General features: G+C 41.7%; 1 protein-coding gene across 33 annotated transcripts in view; it reads left to right on the top strand.

Annotated features, from left to right (window-relative positions):
* Positions 1 to 20263, top strand: part of ENOX2 (ecto-NOX disulfide-thiol exchanger 2) — a 284418-nt gene that overhangs the window by 160992 nt on the left and 103163 nt on the right. For 2 of the 33 annotated variants that reach the window (XM_085006569.1, XM_085006557.1), the window contains exon 1: positions 2935 to 3081. The exons of the other annotated variants lie outside the window; for them this stretch is intronic. The gene's annotated coding sequence lies outside the window, so the exon portion shown is untranslated. Of the gene's footprint in view, positions 1 to 2934; positions 3082 to 20263 lie in introns of those variants that run through there. 33 annotated transcript variants of the gene reach the window in all.

The raw sequence follows: 20263 nt of genomic DNA, 5'->3' as shown, positions 1-20263 counted from the left end.
TAAATTGTGTGGATGGCAGAACGGCCCTTGCAAATAAATGTCAGGAGAGAAAACCCACCAGGAATTGCAGGATCATAAAATGTGAGACGTGAAAGACCCTTAAAGGATTATTGAATGCAACCTCCTCATCTCACAGGTGAGGAAACTAACATCCAGGGAGAGGAAGTGACTTATTCAAGATCATGCAGTAAACTTAGTGACAGAGCTGACACTAGAAGCCAGGTTTCCCCAAGTCTTCACAATTCTGGTTCACTGTACTTTACATCCCTTCATTTAAGTTAGACTTTAGCAACTTAATAAGTAGTGATAGCAACTTTAGTGTCATTCTCTAAATTTCTAATTTAGAGGACAAGCTACATCTAATCTACTATCCAGGAATAGCTGGAATGTCCCATCCCTGTTAATTCAGTATCATGCAGTTACAGGTTTTAGGGAAATCAGTTTGCACATCTTAAAATTTCTGCCATCTCCATATCAAGTCAAGCAACTGTATCACCCCTACATACTACACAATATTTCTAAGTTGTTTAAATATTCAGGAAAATGAATAGGTATCAGCTTCATGAGCAGCTGGGTGGCATGGTTGGGGAGAATATCAGAGTAAAAAGTGAGAGTGAATTCAATTTCAAGATAACTGACAGGGCCCTCAAACAAGTCACTTAATCTGCCAATGTCAAATGAAAACCATGCTACCAGCAGCACAGCTGTGTTCGCTATCTGGTCTTCCCTGATGCCTCTAGACTGCACCTCAACCAGCACCTTAACTCCAGCCCCCACTCCCTCTTGAACCTTAGAAACACTGTCCATCAAATGTTCTTGATTCTCTTGAAGGACCTTTTCCTGCTTCCCCTTTCTTTTCTCCACCTTAGCCAACTCTCCACACTTTTTTGAGTGGCTTTTCCACGAGTCCTCTGGGCTATCTGCACGTCCTAAGATTCTATCACTAATATTTGGTACTACATGTCAGATTTTTCCCAGATTAGGAATTCAGGACATCTAGCTCTGCTGTCACCCCAAGTCCTAAATATCTGGCTCTGGTGCCCTGGATTGTGTACCTAATACATTCTGGTTTTAGGTGACTTCCTTAGAGTGGCCAGACCATCCATTAAGTGTGATTGAATAATACTTTAGATAGCAGGATCGCACTGATCTGGAAATTATGTAATTTAGAAGCATTTTGTCTGTGTACATCTGTGTGTGCGTGCGTGTGTGTGTGTGTGTGTGTGCATGTGTGTTTGTAAGCAATAATTTAATCCCCCTTACTTTGAAAAGAAGAGGTGGAAAATATTCTTTATAGACTGGATATGTCAAGTAAACTGCTTTAAGAAACCACAGCACTGCTTGTAACTTAAGGCAAATCCAAATCCATGAACTAAATCCACAGTCAACCTTGTTCCGCTGCCCTTCTGCGAGTCAGAGGTGCTGTCTGTGACTAGAAGTGGCTGTGCGTCTGCAGCTAAAACTTCCTTTTTTCCTCCATGTGTATTTTGCTTCTGCTGTGTAAGTCTTTTAAACTCCTAAATTAAGGTGTTGTTGAACATTGTAAGATACCTTAAAAGCTTTCCTGTCGAAAGACTGTAGTAATCCATCTCTTCAGAAAACTGACTTATGGAGTGTGTTAATACTGGAGAGCTATAGGAAGCACTGATTCTTTTGGGCTCTCTGGTTCTAACTAAAGTCACTCAGTTGGCGACTATGTATTCTTCAACCCTTTTGAGTCACCTAGGGGACTTCTGTGGCCATGGCTTCAACTATGGCAGATCTAGCATTCACTTTTGTGAGCAGGGTGGCCTTATATAAAATATGTGTCAGCAATGGAGTAGGAAAATTCTCAAACCAAAAAATAGGAAGTTCCAATGATGTCTCCAAGCCATTTTGACTTCAACTAGTAATTTAACCTGCAGTAACCTGGGAGAAGAGGAAACAAGACTAATTCTCGAGACACATGGGACTTGAGCCTCCTCTGTTTAGCATTCGAGAGCAGAGGTCAGTAAACTCTAGCCTGTAGGTGAAAGCCAGCCCACTATCTGTTTCTATAAATGAGATTTTATTGAAACATAGCCAGACCAGTTGTTTACATGTTATCCCTGGCTGCTTTAGCACTGCAGAGTGGAGCAGTTATGACAGAGGCTACAAGGCCCACAAAGCTTAAAATATTTACAATCTGGGCCTTTACAGAAGTTTGCCAACCTCTGCTGTAGATTAAAAACTGAGGCTCAGGAATTTCCTGATGACTCAGCCAGTTAAAGATCTGGCATTGTCACTGCTGTAGCCCAGGTCACCGCTGTGGCATGGGTTCAATCCCTGGCCCAGGAACTTCTGCATGCCTCAAGTGCAGCCAAAAAAAATACAAAATAAAAAAATTTTAAAAAACAAACAGGCTTGAATGGAAACATAAAGGTTGCTTGGATTGCAATTTCAAGTGAAAGTAATTTGTAAATTATAGAGCTGCAATCTGTAATACTTTTTAAACAAAATAGTTGTTCTGTGTATGCTTTTTAAAAATTCAGACAGTAAAGAAAGATGTGAAAAATCACAATCACAGCACCCAAAGAGAATACCTGTTAACATTCTGGCATATACCTTTTCTGGCTTTTTGGCCAGTGTGTCAGGGTTTTTTTTGTTTTTGTTTTTGTTTTTAATAAAAACAAGTGAAATAGATTGTACATACTGTTTTTAGCCTGATTTTTTTTCACTTATTAACGTATGTTGGTATCTTTCCATGTCATTAAACATAGATCTACATCATTGTTCCTACTGGCTCCAGAGTATTCCGTTTATAACTATATCATTTAATTTAACCAATCCTCTATTATTGGACAAATGGGTTGTTCCTAATTTATATTTTCCTCCTATAGCAATACTGTAATAGACATTCATCATATGTACATCTTTTCATACTTGTATTTTTTATATTCTTTTCCAATTTTTTAGAAATCATCAGCTGCTTTCATGATGTCAGAAAAAATCCTAAAGCCCTCTCTTCTAGGGTGAATGGATGTTTCCATAAATGGCAAGAGATTTCAATTATATTAATGTAGACACAGAGCCAGAGGGACTAGGAGGTCACCTTCCCTTACGGTAGGTTGAATTAGTGTACCCACCCGAGATCATTAAATAACAGCTTTGCCACTTAAAGCATGTGCATCTCAATAGGTTTTTGTGAAAGCTTCTAGTCACATTAAATATTAATAACTGATGGCAAGGCATTGCTTCAGGAGAACATAATGGCCCAAAGGAAACTGAAGGCTCTATTTAAAAAAATAGAACAAAAAAGCCCCATAGCACTTCTAGCAGGATCAAATTTCTGATGGAGATAATAGAGCTGGCAGTCAGAAGAGAAGGTGAGAAAGGCAGGAAGGAACTATGCCCTGTGGAAATGGGCTGAACACAAATGCACCTGGAGGCCCAAGAAGCTCCCCTGTGCCCCTGGCGCATTATTAGGGAAGATGGGAAATGGCCGCAGAGGTGACGCTAGCCCTCAGCTGTTCCTGTGAGACAAACACATCCTGATTGCTGCAATAGGCATTCACAGGATTGCGGTTTGCAGCTCACCTTAAAAATGCTTTAATTCAGATTCATTGGAGATTCACCCGACTCCAAGGAACTCTGCTGATTATGGGTAGACCACCTGGCTTGGGCATTTTTCAGTGGATTTGACAGGCACGGAACTAGTGTATGGGAAAGCCTAAAAGTCAGTGTTAATCAAATCGAATAGTTTAATGACATCACGGAAGAGAGCAGCAAGAAAGACTTTTGTATTTGTTTGAAAATACTCAGCCAGTGGTAGAAATGCATTCTCCCTGTAGTGATCCATCGTCCAAAAGGAAAAGCAGACTGAGCTTTATTATTCTGCACAGTCACTCACATGTGAACAGTTAGCCTTTAAAAATGAGATGTCAACACTCAATTGGTCTTTACCCAACACTTTTCTTCCAAGTTGCCTCAAGTCCTACGTGGCATCCATGATAGGTAAAGAGATGCCCAATTACCCAGACACAGGGAGGCAGAGACATTTCTGCTTTCTTCCTTGTCAGGCCTATGGTCCTCGGTCTTTTCTCCCCTACTGCTCTCAGGCCCCTCTTTTCCTCCTCCATGCCGTTCTCAAGAAAAGGGCCATCGTGTGGCTGCCCACCTTTGTTCTTCAGAGGCCAAGCAAAAGAACACCGTTTCCTCTGAGATCCCCTCTGCTTAAATGACCTCAAGGAGACTTCTTTAGTAGCGGCCTGGGTACCAGCAACAGAGCTGCTTGGAGGACTTTCAGGAACTTTACCGACTCTAACCCAGAGCTTCCTAACCTTCATTAATTGTGCCAAGTCCTCCTAGTTTCCAAAACTTGTGAGAGCTATAACTAATATCCCAGTGAGAGGAGCAAGTGCTATCTCTGCATGAAAAGCCTGCCTTGCTTTTCTACACTTAGGGGGTATCTGCAGTACCTTGGATAAGCCTGCCAAGCAGAAAAGCCTGCTATAGTCTGGGACACGTATCTGAACTGTATTGGAAACAACAAAATCCATCTCCACTCTGTTTCTTCTGTCTACCCTTATCTTTTTTCCATTCCTTTTTACAAAAATCAAACGTTTATATTTTGCAGTAATTGAAGATTCACATGCTGTTTTAAGAAATAATACAGAAATCCTACATACCCTTCACCCGGTAACATCTTGCAAAATTGTAATACAATAGCACAACCAGGATATTGGCATTGGTACAGTCACAGTGCAGGATACTTTCATCACCACACAGATCCCTCATGTTCCCCTTCCTCCTAGCCAATGGATAACCAATATGTTATCCATTTCTATAATTTTGGCATCTCAAGAATGTCAAATATATGGAATTATACAGTATGGAGCCTTTTTGGATTAGCTTTTTTCACTCAGCATAATTCCCTCGAGATTCATTCAAATAATTGTGTGTGTAAGTAGTTGCCTGTGTCGTATTCCATTGTATGGATGTGCCACGGTTTAACATTCACCTGGTGAGAACATCTTGCTTTTTGCAGATTTTGTGGGTTTTTTTTTTTTTGCTATTATGAATAAAGCTACTATACACTTTAATGTACATGATTTTGTGTGAACATAACTCTTCATTTCTCAAGGATAAATGCCTGGAGTAGTTGCTGGGTCATTTGGTCATATTTAATTTTTTAAAGGAAAAGACAGACTCCAGAATGATTATACCATTGAACATTTCCACCAGCAATGTGTAAGTGATTTGATCTCTTCACATCCTTACTAGCATTTGGTATAGTCAATTTTTTATTCTTTTAGCCATTCTGAAAGGTGTGTAGTAGTCTCTTGTGAGTTTGTGTGTGTGTGTGTGTGTGTCTGCTTTTTTTTTTTCCACTGTTCAGCATGGGGACCAGGTTACACATACACGTATACATACTTTTTCCTCCTATTGTTGTGTTGCGATGTAAGTATCTAGACATAGTTCTCAATACTGCACAGCAGGATGTCATTGTAAATCTATTCCAAGAGCAATAGTTTGCATCCGTTAACCCCAAGTTCCCGATCCATTCCACTCCCTCCCTCTCCCCCAGGCAGCCACAAGTCTATTCTCCAAGTCTATGATTTTCTTTTCTGTGGAAAGGTTCATTTGTGCTGTATATTAGATTCCAGATATAAGTGATATCATATGGTATTTGTCTTTCTCTTTCTGACGTATTTCACTCAGGATGAGAGTCTCTAGTTCCATCCATCTTGCCACAGATGGCATTATGTTGTTCTTTTTTATGGCTAAGTAGTATTCCATTGTGTATATATACCACATCTTCCTAATCCAATCATCCGTCGATGGACAATTGGGTTGTTTCCATGTCCTGGCTATTGTGCATGTGTCTTTTTTAAGGAAAGTTTTGTCCGGATATATGCCCAAGAGTGGGATTGTTATGGTAGTTCTATGTATACTTTTCTAAGGTACCTCCATACTGTTCTCCATGGTGGCTATACCAGCTTACATTCCCACCAATAATGCAGGAGGGTTCCCTCTTCTCCACACCCCCTCCAGCGCTTGTTATTTGTGGACTTATTTGTGATTTTAATTTGCGTCTCGCTAATGGCCAATGATGTTCACCTTCTCTTCATGCGCTATATGCTATTTATTTATCACAATTGGTGAAATTCCTGGTCCTATCTTTTGCCCAATTTCTAAATGAATCATTTTCTTTTTCTTTTTCTGTTGAGTTTTAAGGATTCTTTATGTACTCTAGGTACTAGTCCTTTGTTGAATCTGTAGTTTGCAAATATTTTCTACCACTCTTCAGCATGTCTTTCATCCTCTTAACAAGGTGTTTCACAGATCAAAAGTTTTAGTTTTGGAGTTCCTGTGTGACTCAGTGTGTTGAGGATCTGGGGTTGTCACTGCAGTGTCTTGGGCCACTGCTGTGGTGCAGGTTTGATCCCTGGCCCAGGGACTTCCACATGCCATGAGTGGCCAAAATTTTTTAAAATTTTGATGAAATCAAGCTTATCAATTTTTCCCTTTATGGGTTGTGATTTTGGTGTCAAGGTTAAGAACTCATTGCCTATTACTATATCCCAAATATTTTTCTCCTAAAGTTTTACATTTAAGTCTGTATTTCATCTTGAGTTCATTTTTGTATTAACTTGTATGACTTAGGTCAAGTTCCTTCCTTCTTTCCTTCCTTCCTTCCCTCCCTCTTCCCTCTCTTTCTTTCTTTCTTTTTCTTTCCTTCTTGCCTTCTTTTCTTTCTTCCTAAAGATATCCAGTTTCCCAAATAGAACTTATTGAAAATCATTGAGTTGGTTTTGCACCTTTTTCAAAAATAAATTGTGACTATTTGTTTGAGTCACATCTTTTTTCACCCCTGGCCATATCACCTCCCTCCACATCTCCAAAACTGACAAAAGAGAGCAAGGCAGCCGAGGATGTATGGAAATGTGCTTTTTAGTAAATAATGCTATAGAAATAATAATAGCTAATATGTATGGAGTGTTTGCTCTATGCCATAAACTTTATGTACCGTCTTGTATTTATTCCTCACAGCATCATATAATGCACATACTATTACCACCATTTTGCAGATGAGAAAACTGACTCAGAGAATTGCCTTGTTTTAGTGGTGAATCTGGGAGTCAAACCCATGTCTCGATCCTAGGGCCCATCTTAACCCTACCCCTTCTAGGCTACCCCTTCTCTCAACACCAGTTCTTCATGTGCCAAACCATCCAACCATCCTGGGTAAGAACCAATACTCTAATCTATAATCATTATAATGAGAGAAACAAAAGATTCATTCCTGTTTTGAAAGTGAAGGTAAGTCTGCACTGGTTTACAACAACCCCTGGTTTATATCAGTGACCCTCTCTCTCACTCTTTAGGAAGAAATTCTAACTGGGGAAACAAACCCCTACATATCACCAATTCCACATGTTCTTACCAACTGCTACAGTATAAAATATCAAACTTTTTTGAAGCAATTGCATTCCATTTTTGCCTATGTGATCCCTCTGTGTGTACATGTGTGCATATATATGAGGGATGGAGGGAAAGAAAGAGGACTAGTAAAGGTTGGCAAGGACTTGGGCCAGGGCCAAGATTGTAAAGAGCTAACAGAGAAGGGAAGCAAAGACTATAGCTGGACTGATTTTCTGAAACTTTAGTTTGTTAGTTTTCTAGCAGGAGAATCATACTATGTAAAATGACTCAAACATCCCTCTTTCACCCATGTTGCTTGGGATCTTCACCCAGACATGAACATATTGGTGCCCTGAATGAGAAGACCACCTGGAAGCCCCTCAAAGACCACTCCTGCTAAACACTCTATTGAAAGCTACTATGACTCCAAAGGTAGTTGTTATTGCTATGAGTCCTCAAACACATGGGACATGTCTATGGAAAACTTCCTAGCAATTGAGCAGGCTAGCTGACTAACTATGATGCTTTTAGTGTCTCTGAATTTGATGTGGGCCAATGCTTCCTAAATTCCCCAAAGATGGCCTTGTGTCATGTAAAGGGAACATTTTTGTTGGTTATCAGACCTTGGGATTTACATTTTCTTATTCTCTTGTACTTAACTCCTTGCCTTCCATCTTGCATTCATTGAGCTTTGGGGAAGCAATATTGTAGTTTGAAATGGTTGGAGGGGTGGGGAAGCATGAAGGCATAAAGAGGACAAAAGTAGAAAGGTAGTCATTAATTAACAACACGTTTTTGGGGAGTTCCTGTCATGGCTCAGTGGGTTAAGAACCTGACTAATATCCATGAGGTTGCAGGTTCAATCCCTGGCCTCGCTCAATGGGTTAAGGATCTAGCATTGCTGTGGTGTAGGTTGCAGATATGGCTTGGATCCCAAGTTGCTGTGGCTGTGGCACTGGCCAGCAGCTGCAGCTCTGATTCAACCCCTAGCCCAAGAATTTCCATATGCTGTGCGTACAACCCGAAGAAGAAGAAGAAGAACTAAAAAAACCCCACATCTTTTGAAAAATGTTTTAATCAAATTCAAAAAGAATTCAGCTACACAAATCCATAAGTAATATAGAAATTATGATGGTGTTCTGTTACTGATGAAAACCATTCCTCCTTGTGGCACTTGGAAAATATCCTGACACACCAACTCCAAATATCTAACTTCTATCCTGAGGTTTTTCAGAATTCCCTCCAGAATTCATGACATTTTAAGCCAGCTGAAAATTTCCATAAATGTGTTCATGGGAAAGCCAGGGGATGGCGGGGAGAGCAGGAAGGAAAATATTTAGGCCACCTTAAGGTTTGGTTTTTTTTTTATTTTTTATTATAGTTGATTTACAGTGTTCTGTCAATTTCTGCTGTACAGCAAAGTGACCCAGACATATATTTATTTTTTCTTTTTCTCATATTATCTTCCATCATGTTCTATCCCAAGAGACTGGATATAGTTCCCTGTGCTATACAGTAGGACCTTATTGCTTATCCATTCTAAATGTAATAGTTTGCATCTACCAACCCCAAACTCCTCGTCCATCTCATTCCCTCTCCCCTCCCCCTTGTCTGCTCTCCATGTCTGGGAGTCTGTTTCTGTTTTGTAGATAGGTTCATTTGTGCCATATTTTAGATTCCACATATAAGTGGCATCATATGAAAAAAAATAAGTGGCATCATATGGTATTTGTCTTTCTCTTTCTGACTTCACTTAGTATGAGAATCTCTAGTTGCATCTATGTTGCTGCAGATGGCATTATTTTGTTCTTTTTTATGGCTGAGTAGTAGTCCATTGTATATATGTGTAAGCTTTGAAGAGGGGTTCTGATTGTGGGAAATCATAGAGATTTTGACTTTAATATGCATTGTCTTCTTATAGATGGTGGTCAGTCTGAGGCTGTCATTAAAAATATCCACTTATCCCTTGGAATACTTGAGCCATAGAACTTCAAGTGCAGTTTGGACTAGGAATGATCATAAGCCCTTTGAGTCTATTTGCCCAAGCAGTCCTCAAGATTCCAGTTTCCTTTCTTCTCCAGGAGATTCTTCCCTTTTCGTTGAAAGAATTCCAGCAGCTAAGAGGCCACAGGCATTCTAATTCATTTTCTTATACCAGAAAGGAAGACAGGAGTCTTCTTCTGCCTCCTGAAAAAAAATAATATATTCTTTTCTCTTTAAGAACTTATCTCTGGGGAGAAAGGCCATTGTCCCTACCTTCAGGTCCCTCCTAGAAACATCTCTTTGCCCAAGGAATCACCTTACTTTGATATCTGGGAAGATGAAGTTAACTGTATCAGTTTGGGAAAAATTAGGAAAGAGAAACCACACAATAATTTAAACAGATGAAGTTTACTGCAAGTATTAACAATAACAAAGAATTGGAGTTCCCATCGTGGTGCAACAGTAACGAATCTGATTAGTATCCATGAGGACACATGTTGGGTGGTTAAAGATCTGTTGTTGCCGTGAGCTGTGGTATAGGTCACAAACGCAGCTCGATATGGTGTTGCTATGGCTGTGGTGTAGGCCGGCAGCTGCAGCTCCAATTCAGCCCCTAGCCTGGGAACTTCCATATGCTGCAGGTATGGCCCTAAAAAGACCAAAAAAAATGAAAGAACTTAAAAAAAACAATAACAATGAATTGGCTAGTAAGAAGTAAAGAGAACTGTAAAGAATGTAGGAATAGTAGCTATAAGGAGCATCCACTACGCCCTAAGACTGAGTTGGAGTACCCAAGCGAGAATCCTTCCAAAGGGATATGAGATCCAGACCTTACAGGAGAGGGCACAGTTGTGGCTCACTGGATACCAGAGAAACTGCTATGGTGCTATGCTGGCAGAACTTGCTGGAATTCTGATTCCTGGAACTTTCTAGAAATCTGCCCTGTGGAACTTGTGGAAAATCTACCCGCTATAGGGCCAGGGAGAGCTGTTCATGGTGAAGCATCTCAGCATAGAGGTACTCCACTACAAAACTGCCTGAGGGAGGGGTACTGAGAGAAGCTGCTAGGTGCTGCTGATTACCACATACTAAATGATCTACATGCTGCAAAAGCTGCAGGCACTGCAGGGACCCAGTGCTGGGAAAGCTGTGTATGCTGCTGGGGATAGGCACTGGGGAAGCTGGGCGCCTCCACTGCAGTAGTCTGCTAAGTGAACACACCAGCACACTGGAAGCAGGAAGAAAAGCACCTTCCTCCTGAAATGTGTCTCTCTTGTACCCAACTGACAAAGCTTAACACTGTGCCAGCTGGCAAAGGTAAACTATTTAAAGGGCCCAGAACTCTTTATACAGAGCAAGCAACAAGGGTGAATTTGAAGCTAAGAGGCAACAAATTGATATCTGGCACACCAACCTAGCTCAGGTAATTGTAACTCTCTAAGAGAGTTAGCTCCTAGCACCAGCTCATGTTCTTGGGGTCTCACTTCTTCATACAATTTGGGATGAGGAGACAGAAATCAGTTACCCTTTGTCTCCATGTCTTTTATAGCGTCTCCCCACATCCTATGAGATACCAGCCCCAGGGGAAAATATCAGCTACTAGCTCCACTATTCAACCTCTCCTTCTCTGACTGCCAAATTCAGGTTACCTTCAACTCTTTGTTTCTCCACCTACCTTCACTGTACCAGTTGGGGTGGGAATAAACATTTACTAAATGTTTAACATATAGCAGATTGCAGTAGAGGTGGCACAGTTCAGTGTTTAAAAGTGTGGGCTTTGGAGTGAGGCTTGGATTAGAATCCTCACTCTGTCATTTACTGCCTGTGTGGTCTTGGGCAAGTTGCTTAACTCTTTTGAACCCACCATTTCTTCAAGTGTAAATGGAGATAATCGTACCTGCAACTCAAGAGTGTTGTGAGGATTAGGCGTAAGTAATGTACCAAATATAATGCTTGGCATGTATGAGCAAAAGAAAGAAAACTAGGTTCAAATCTTGGCCCATCTTTTACTAGTTGTGAAGCCTTTGAGTACGTTACTTAAACTTCCAAGACTCAGTTTGCTCCTCCATAAAATGAAAATCATAATAATACCTGCCTCATAAGGTTGTTGGAAGAATAAAATGCATATAAGACACTTAGTACAGTAAGTTATACCGGAAGGTGCTCAATAAGTGGCAGCTCTATGTAGAGATGCACCCAGCGGGCCCTGTGCTATGTATTTTACATCTGTAATTTGTTTATTGCCTTATTTCCCCTTTGTCTTCCCTGCACTAACCCTAGCCTCCCTACTCCAGTGCCTCTGCCCACAGAAAGAACACAAACTATATTCTTGACCAGCTGGCTGCCTGCTGCTCTTATGAGCACACTGAGACCAGCCAGATACTCCTCTCAACCCAGAGGCCCTCTTGAGATGGAGGCAGAAGGGCTTAGCTATTCATTCTGGCTTATGACAAAAGGTCTCCATCCCTTGGCAAAGAACTAATTTCCTTAGTAGTTACACAATTGCCTCTTTGAAGTTGGTTACACACCAAGGGAAGAAAGAGCCAACTCACAGACCTCTAAATCATCCTAAAATCGAAGTCTCATTCTACTTCCAGTCATTAGAGAGAGACTGGGAAGAAAAAGGAAATGAGGCTCAATCTTGTTGAAAAGAGCACGTTTTTCTACTGTCAGAGCAATGTGCCCCTGGCAGAATGCAGACCATATGACACATACAAAGCTCCTCCTTTATTGAAAAATCTTCAAGTGCTTCATAAGGAGCCATTTATACTGATGTGTGAATATTTGGTTGGTCTATTGCATAAGTGAAATCCCTGGGTAAGATGTCTTAACCTTTGTGTTTGAAGCTCATGCAATTTAGCAGGAGGCAAAGCTAAACGTAAAAATCCGAGAGGTCTGTAACTGTCTAGAATCAATCTCTCCCACTGGGCATGCTTGTCAGAGGTCTTCCATGCTATGGACCCCAAGCCATTATTTTTAGTGTGTATTCCATAGACATTGATCCTACCCAGGGAGCTACTGCTTCACAAGAAAATCCTATACATATGGCTTTGCTGGAGATGTCTTTATGTTACAGTTGATGAGGAGTGAAGGGGCTGTTTCTGGGGCATTTCCTTGGAATTCACAAATAAATACTTGTAGCAAGTCCTCTGCAACATGCCATTGGACACTGTTCATTAGTGTGTACTCCAGGATCCTTTGCATGTCCAACTTGCAATCCGAGAAGTATCCCAGAAAGTAAAGTACACATGATCTTCCTGAGCTTTTCTTTTAAATGTACACTTGTGAGAATTCCTACTGTGTTGATTTTATTATTGTTGATTTATTATTTTATTTATTCCTACATATTTTGATTTGATTACTTGATTTGAAGAATCTCAGGTTTGATACCCCAGCACTAGAGTATGCTGAACATCTCATGCGTCATGCTGTTGCTTAGACATCCCTTCCAAGCAGAAATTATGATTCTGACTCACACATTTACCCAGCCTACACCTAAGGAAATTTGCAGCCGGCATCCACTCACAATAGGTAGTATAGCTCAGCCATCACCTCTAGAGAAATAGGAATTAGTCACCTTGCCAATTTCCCATATGTCCTATTCAACTTTCTGAGCAATTTCATTAGCATTCCTGCAAGTAAAATTAACACATAATGGCAAAGACAAGCTTGCCCAAACCAAGGCCTTGGAACCCAGCCAGTCTCCCAACAGAGAAGCAATTGCTGCTCATTGCGACACAGTGAGTGGACATGTGCAGGTGGGGATAGATGACAATGAAGTACCTAAGCAGCTACTGCCTGTTGAGGGGAAGTAGATCTGCCTCCCGGGACCAGGATATTAGCCTAGAATAACAAAGGATTTTAAAGGGCACAAAAACACGGCACTTTTATTTCCATTGCCTCTAATGGCTTGAACAGAGAACTCCCTGTTTTCCAGTCTCTGCCATTTTTTTTTTTTTAAATTTGCTTTCTCTACTCACCATGAGACAGCAAGGACAGCTAATCAATCTCCTACTGCAAGTCTCTGCTTCCCAGCCACTCCTACCCAACTCACCTTCCACTGCATATAGTGGAAAAAAACTATAGATGTTGGGATCGGGGTGTGGGTGTGGGTGTGGGTGTGTGTGTGTGTGTGTGTGTTTAAGCTCCAAACACCACTGAGAAGCATTTTTAAATAATAGTTTCTTTATAGGGAAAAAACGTGTTTAACAGACAAAAAGTGATTAGAAATCATTCCTTGGGAAAAGAGAATAAAGGAAGATAAATATTTCTGTAGAAACGTGGTTTTTTCACATTTGGATTTAATATAAGGAGTAACTTTGATCACAAAGGTTTCCTTAAATGTTAAGACAGAGTACTTAAGGGCACTGCAGCTGTGGGTGGGTTTGTCTGCTTATTTATTTTGCTGCATGTCCAGGTGAAGATACATCCACAGTCCCCAAGCTGATATTCAGCCAGTGTGCGCTGGCAGTTTTAAAATATTGAAAAATTTCTGTTCCAGTTGGTAAGTAGTTACTTCCAGGGGCCCTCTAAGTGATCACCAACCAACCACCCCCCCCCCCCGCCTATAATCACTGTCCATATCCCCCTAAGTGACTGCCTGTCATCCAGGCCACCCCAGTACCCTCCACAGTCTAGCAAAAAAATGGATCAACCTCAGGCACAACAAGATCTCCTGGGCCCTACTCCAGTGGTAAGGTTCTGTTTGGTTGCTCACACCATACTGGTGTTTGACTATTTTGAATATCAGTCTTGGTTCCCCGATCTTACTCTGATGACTTGAGATTATTTTTGTAGACAGAATGAACCAGTTAACCCATAGTGGAATTTAATGCTCTTATGTAGGCTAAGTTCAGTTAGTGAAAGAAGAAATTAATATGGAAAATATTAGCAAGATTAACTTGGGGGAAATTTATATAAAAGGGGAAGCATTTTAACTTAAAACAAAACAAATAATGTGAGCTACAATTATTGTCAGGCATTTCAGTGCTGTCAGAAGATTGAAGGGGATAAAACTCGGCTGTTTGTTCATTCCCTGGGCCATGTTCATTCCCCGTGCCGTATTCCAGAGCAGTTAACAGTATATAAGGTACCGTCCCTGCCCTCAAACTTCTTCCAAACCAGCAGGGGAAATATCTCAGGTACCTAGTTAATTATTCACAAAAGATAAAATGCTGGTAGCCATTTAGAGAATCACGCTAGCATTAAGTATATCTTAGAAAGTTACAACATCAGCATACTTTCTGTGGTACAAGAGAAACCCCAGACTGGAAAAGGATCAGTTCTTGTAATGAAAAACAAGAGGGGATTCACTTAGCCAAAACCAGACTACCTCCTTGATATTAAATTAGTACAGACTCTACAATGATGCATAATATTTAATGCTGCTACAAACCCTGACTATTAAAGAAGAACTTGTTGGAATCGGTAGAATGATGCAAAACAGACCACTGAAGGATTCCTTCCGCTCCTACGATGGGAACAAATTGGACAATTTTGATTCCCCTTTCATCCTATATGAAATTATATTTGCTAATAGAGTATAAATATCATTGGTAAAGAAAGAAGAGCAGAGATGAATCATTATAATGGATGTTAAGTTAAAGAGCACCAGATTCAGAAAGTTACATTATTATATTGCCTAAATAAAGCCAACCAGGATTTCCCACTGCAAAGGGTCCTGCCTTTGTTTTTTTGTGTGTTTTGTTTGTTTGCTTTTTAGGGCCGCACTTCCCAGGCTAGGGGTCTAATCGGAGCTATAGCTGCCAGCCTACAGCAGAGCCACAGCAATGCCAGATCTGAGCCATGTCTGCGACCTACACCACAGCTCATAGCAAAACCAGATCCTTAACCCACTGAGTGAGGCCAGGGATTGAACCTGTAACCTCATGGTTCCTAGTCAGATTCATTTCTGCTGCACCATGACAGGAACTCCCCAGCATTTGTGTATAACACATTTGTTTAAAGTACAGTGACTGGAACACTTCTTCCTGGGTAATGCTGGAGTTAGTACTACTGTTGCAGAGACTTTCTGGAAGCCCAGTAGAATTTCCTCCTATGTGAGGTTCTCTTCGCCATCCTGGGGAGGATACATCCTTCTTAATTTGTTGGTAATCCATTTGGCTTTCTTCATTTCTGATTAGCAAGCAACCTTCTGCTCCAGATTCCAGCTTCTTACCACCTGCTGGAATGGGAAGGGGAATGCAGGCCGATATGTCTTGTACCATCATCAACCCACTCACCTTCCAAGCCTCACCCTGAGGTCTCTGGCACTTGCCAAATGGCTTCCATATATAAGAAGTTCATAGGGGTTGAAGTTGCATCAGAGCGTGATAGGGAAGGGGCCCTCTAGGTGTCAGACCTCACTTTTGTCTCACTCTTGCCTCATTCACTGAATCAGTTCTCACTGAGTGCCTACTGTGCACCAAGTGTAGCCCTTTTCACATTATTCCTAGAAGTCTATATTCCTTCCCTTTCCCACATGTTTTGGCCAATTCTTTGGTATCCTGAAATACATCAACCTCAATTCTCCCCTCTGATGAGCTTAAGTGGAATTTAATAATCCCTGCAAAATTGTCTTGTGACTGTGTCATATGAATAAAGGCTGTGGACTCTAGGTTAGATTGTAAGCATCAAATTAATTTTACTGCAAAGGTCAGGCTGCTCTCCTGGTGTTTTGTTGTGCTTGAAGGTTAGTTACTGCATGCTTGACCAAAGCCTAGTCCTGTCTGAGCTGTATTCAAAACAGATTACAAGGTATAGTCACATCGAAAACCAGACATTCGGAGACAAAGACTGTATGCTGACCCCCTGGAAAAAGCACGCAGCTGCAGTGATTTTATGTGTATATACAATACATCATCATCTCCAGGAGATGATAGGCATTAAGCTCAGCACCTCTTGCTCCCAAAGCAAATGTATGCTCATCTTTTCCACTTAGCTGCTCATGTCAGAGGAAAGAAATATTTCTTCCCAAATGACTTCTAAGCTTGCTTGCCTGAGAAGTGTGCCCCTAGGGAAGCAGGACCTATCAGTGGAGTTTGATTCAAAAAAAAAAAAAGAGACATAATCATATTCAGATAATGGCCGACACCTCCATCCTGGTTCCCTTTAACCTTCATCTGTCTTCCTAATTTACCACGGGTTATCTCTTTCCAGCTCACCTCTTTTGGCCAACCCTGTTGTGAGTCCATGCACTCCTGATGTATGTGTCTAATATACTCATCAGTTCAAGTTCTACAAGTAACATGTATGGAATAAATTGCCACTTAGGAGTTCCTATTGCGGCTTAGCGGTAACCAACCCAACTAGCATCCATGAGGATGCAGGTTCGATCCCTGGCCTCGCTCAGTGGGTTAAGGAGCCGGTGTTGCCGTGAGCTGTAGTATAGGTCACAGACACAGCTCAGATCCCGCATTGCTGTGGCTGTGGTGTAGGCTGGCAGCTGCAGCTCCAGTTCGACCCCTAGCCTGGGAACTTCCATATGCAGCAAGTGTGGCCCTAAAAAGGAAAAGAAATTAAATTAAAAAATAAAAAATAAATGACCACTTGTATTCCTGGAAAATTCCAGAGATAGACTCTGAGGCTATCAAGTCGCATCCGGGCTGCTGTCAGAGCTACAACAGCTTCAAGCTATAGGGACTAAGGTCACAGACTTCTTATAGCTTGACAGTCCCTTTGGGCATAATTGTGGACTCGATTATCAAATTTCCTAAAAGGGGATATCAGTGGTCAATTTTCTTTTCCAGAGAATGGGTGCTACAGAGGGAAATATGGTCAGATCGCAATTCTGAGTTGAATTCCTCTCAGTGAGAAATTTATGAGTGGACCTAGGCAAGCTCTGCAGCGTTCAGTTTTCACCTGTTCCAGGCATACTGCTGACCTACAGGATGTATGTGTTCAGTGGTTGGGTTTTTTGAGTAATCCGCATCCCCTTCCCGAGTCTCCTGTAGCCAGCTGTGTTTGCAAGACGAGGCAAGGTGAGATGTTCAGCCTGAGGCTGTAGAGCAGAGGACGGTAGCAAGTGAAGTGGCTCAGGACGACATCATCTGGAACATTGATGAACACTAGCTAAGTCACTACAACAGGCTCAAAATGCCTTTTTTCGGGAAAATTCAACTTCTCCCTACAGATACCCTCTAGGGGGGCTAACATTCCATCTGGACAGGCATACAAGTTAAAACACCTTAAACAAAGTGACAGCTTGGCCAGTTTGCATGTCTAATAGCTAAAGCATGCGGGCCTCTCTTCAGCCCACAGCAGAGGAACTGCCCTCCATGTGCTCCCTAGAGCACTCGGTGTTGAATTATCTGCCCTACAGCTCTCAGCTCTATACAGGGACATGCCAACCAGATGTGCTTGCCCTGAGAAGGGCTGTCTCCAGAGAAGCAGGCCCTGTCATCAGGGGAGTTTGGTTCAAAAAGGACATACTCATATTCATATAATGGCAGATTCCTCTGTCCTGGTTCCCTGTGACCTCGTATATTCTTTTAATATAACTCATGTTCTCTCTTGCTCATCTCCTTTGTCCACCCTTTTGTGAGTACATTCGCTGCTGATGGAAGCATCTAATATACTTGTCAGGTTAAGTCATCCTGATAGCATTCATAGAGGAGCTTCCCAACATCCCACCTTTCAAGTTTTCACATTCCTTTCCTCTAACCACTGGGACAAACAGGATTGTCACTTTACACTTAGGCCTTCTATAGGGTCTTGTTTGGTCTCCATTTTGGGTGGGAATTTGCCCACCTCTACCCCCAAGTAGATTACAAACTCTCTGAGGGAAGTAATTGTCTTTTATTCTCTTATGTCCCTCTCAGACTCACAAAAACATCCGAGGGGCTCAATAAGTACCATTCATTCGTGAAACTAGGACAGACTATTCCAATGGACTGCACTGGTTTCTGAATCCCAGTGTACTCATCTTTTCTTCTCAGAAGTGAAATTTTACTCTGAGGTTGTATTGTACTCTGCCAGAAGTAAAAATGTGCTCTGTGGTTCCATGCTTTGAGCTACAATCAGATATTCCAGTTGTAGTGTCTTAAGGAGTCAACACTTTTCACTGCAGCTGAGAGAGTGACTGAAAGCTCTGATCCACTGCATTCAGTAGGTGCTGCCGACATCGAAGGAGCAGCCCAAAGCCCTTTGCCTCTGTACCTTGGCTCCCTTTATGGCCCCAATTCTGTTGTGGAATGGTCACACTGCCTCTGCTAATTTTCACTTAACCTCTCCATGCCTCTTTGTTTTCTTCAAAAAAAGCCCGTCAATATCGACCTTCCTTCCAGGGATGTTTTGAGGACATAATGTTGATAAGAAAACATTCTCTATGAGAGAATATTGATGAGACTTGTTTTGTAGCCACAGAAAGACAGGGCACTCAGCAGTAATTGGGGGCCGTATTTGGCCACCCAGCCACCCATTATTGTTAGTACTCAGATTGATTCTAATGCATCATAATAATGTGGCTGGTAATCCACATGTAGGGGGGTAATTTATTGTCAGGTGGTGATTGTTAGTAATAACAAACTGTTTGGACATATCCAGAACATGGTTGTACACATCTCTTATTTTTCTTCCTACCTTTGCAAATCTAATCTCCCCTTTTGCTACCCTATTTTCTCCTTTTACACTGCATTATTATGGTATTGTCTTTATTCTTTAAATAAGCTTAGTGTCTCAGTGAAGAGCTAGAACACAGGAGACTGATTCAGAAAAGTGGTTTAAGTAGCCAAGTCCAATTTAAGAATGGTGGTGGATTTTATCACTCAGCTTTATTAATGGGCCTCGTGCCCGCTGTATCGCATTTCTTTCCCTAATGCATTTGTATAAAAGCCCTTGCCTCTCCCATTAACCCCTTTGGCTGGTGTTAACTCATTCCTGGGCATTTGTTGCCATAGCTGCAGCCACCCCTCAGCTGGAGCCCTCACGCTGGCCCCTGCAGAGGCCACGAGGGGCTGGCCTGCTGGTTCCAGGCGTCAGCTGTTAGGCGGAGGGCAAGAGTCTTGCAACCTCAGAGGTCAAACACCCTGTCCCAGGCGTTTAAGCGCTTTTTTTTTTTTTTTTTTTCTTAGCAGCAGATGGGCATGTGGCTGTCCAGCCTCAAGGCTGGGAAACATGTGTGGGAATATTACCAGCCCTGTTCCTCCCTCACCCCCTCCTGGGCATCCAAGCAGGTAGCCTAGCACCATAGTCAAAAAGATGATGGATATTTCCCCTCTGTTGTTTGAATCTCTTCCTTGAGCACCTGCGGCAGCTGTGGGGAACTGTGCACAACTTGAGTCTGCTCACGGAAATAATTGCCAGCAGTTTTATGAAGCGTCTCTTGTGTGTATTTTTGCCCATTTACAGATTTGATTATATCGTTTGCAGAATGGAAACGTGGCTTTCCACTGCTTACTCTCATTCTCGTAGATCTTCAAGGAGAAAACCCTTTTAAAAACAAAATGCAAATGACATGCAAATAGTTATGCTATCATATCACACAGGCAAAAGTCAGGACCTTCAGAAGGTTCCTCAGGCGCCAACTGATCAGGTGACGAGCACATCCTGTACACACTGCTATTTGAGTCGCCAGCCGACACCATCCTATGAGAAATAACTAGGAAGAGAAAATGTTAGATGCCTGTAATGTGTGATTACTTTCTGCCCTGGGCTTCAGCACTGATGCAGGCTGGAGCCAACACAACTCCCACACATGCAGATTGGGCCGGTTCAGTGGGATTTGAGGAAGATGTTCGAAGGTGGGAAGTTTCCACATAGACCAGTAATACAGAGTTGAAAAAGAAATTTCAATTTTATCTGTGCTGTGCCAGCTTTGTCAGACAGCTGGCAAGAATAAACCTGTGGATTAGCTCCAGACTTTAGAAAATTCATAACCATCTAGTCCTTTACCTTGACA

Source organism: Sus scrofa, chromosome X (assembly GCF_054392235.1).
Source record: "Sus scrofa isolate SSC_HxYL_T2T_F1_AM1 chromosome X, Sscrofa_HxYL_maternal_Yorkshire_Landrace_v2.0, whole genome shotgun sequence".
In the NCBI taxonomy this organism is placed as follows: Eukaryota; Metazoa; Chordata; class Mammalia; order Artiodactyla; family Suidae; genus Sus; species Sus scrofa.
This window is presented reverse-complemented; position numbering and strand designations above follow the sequence as displayed.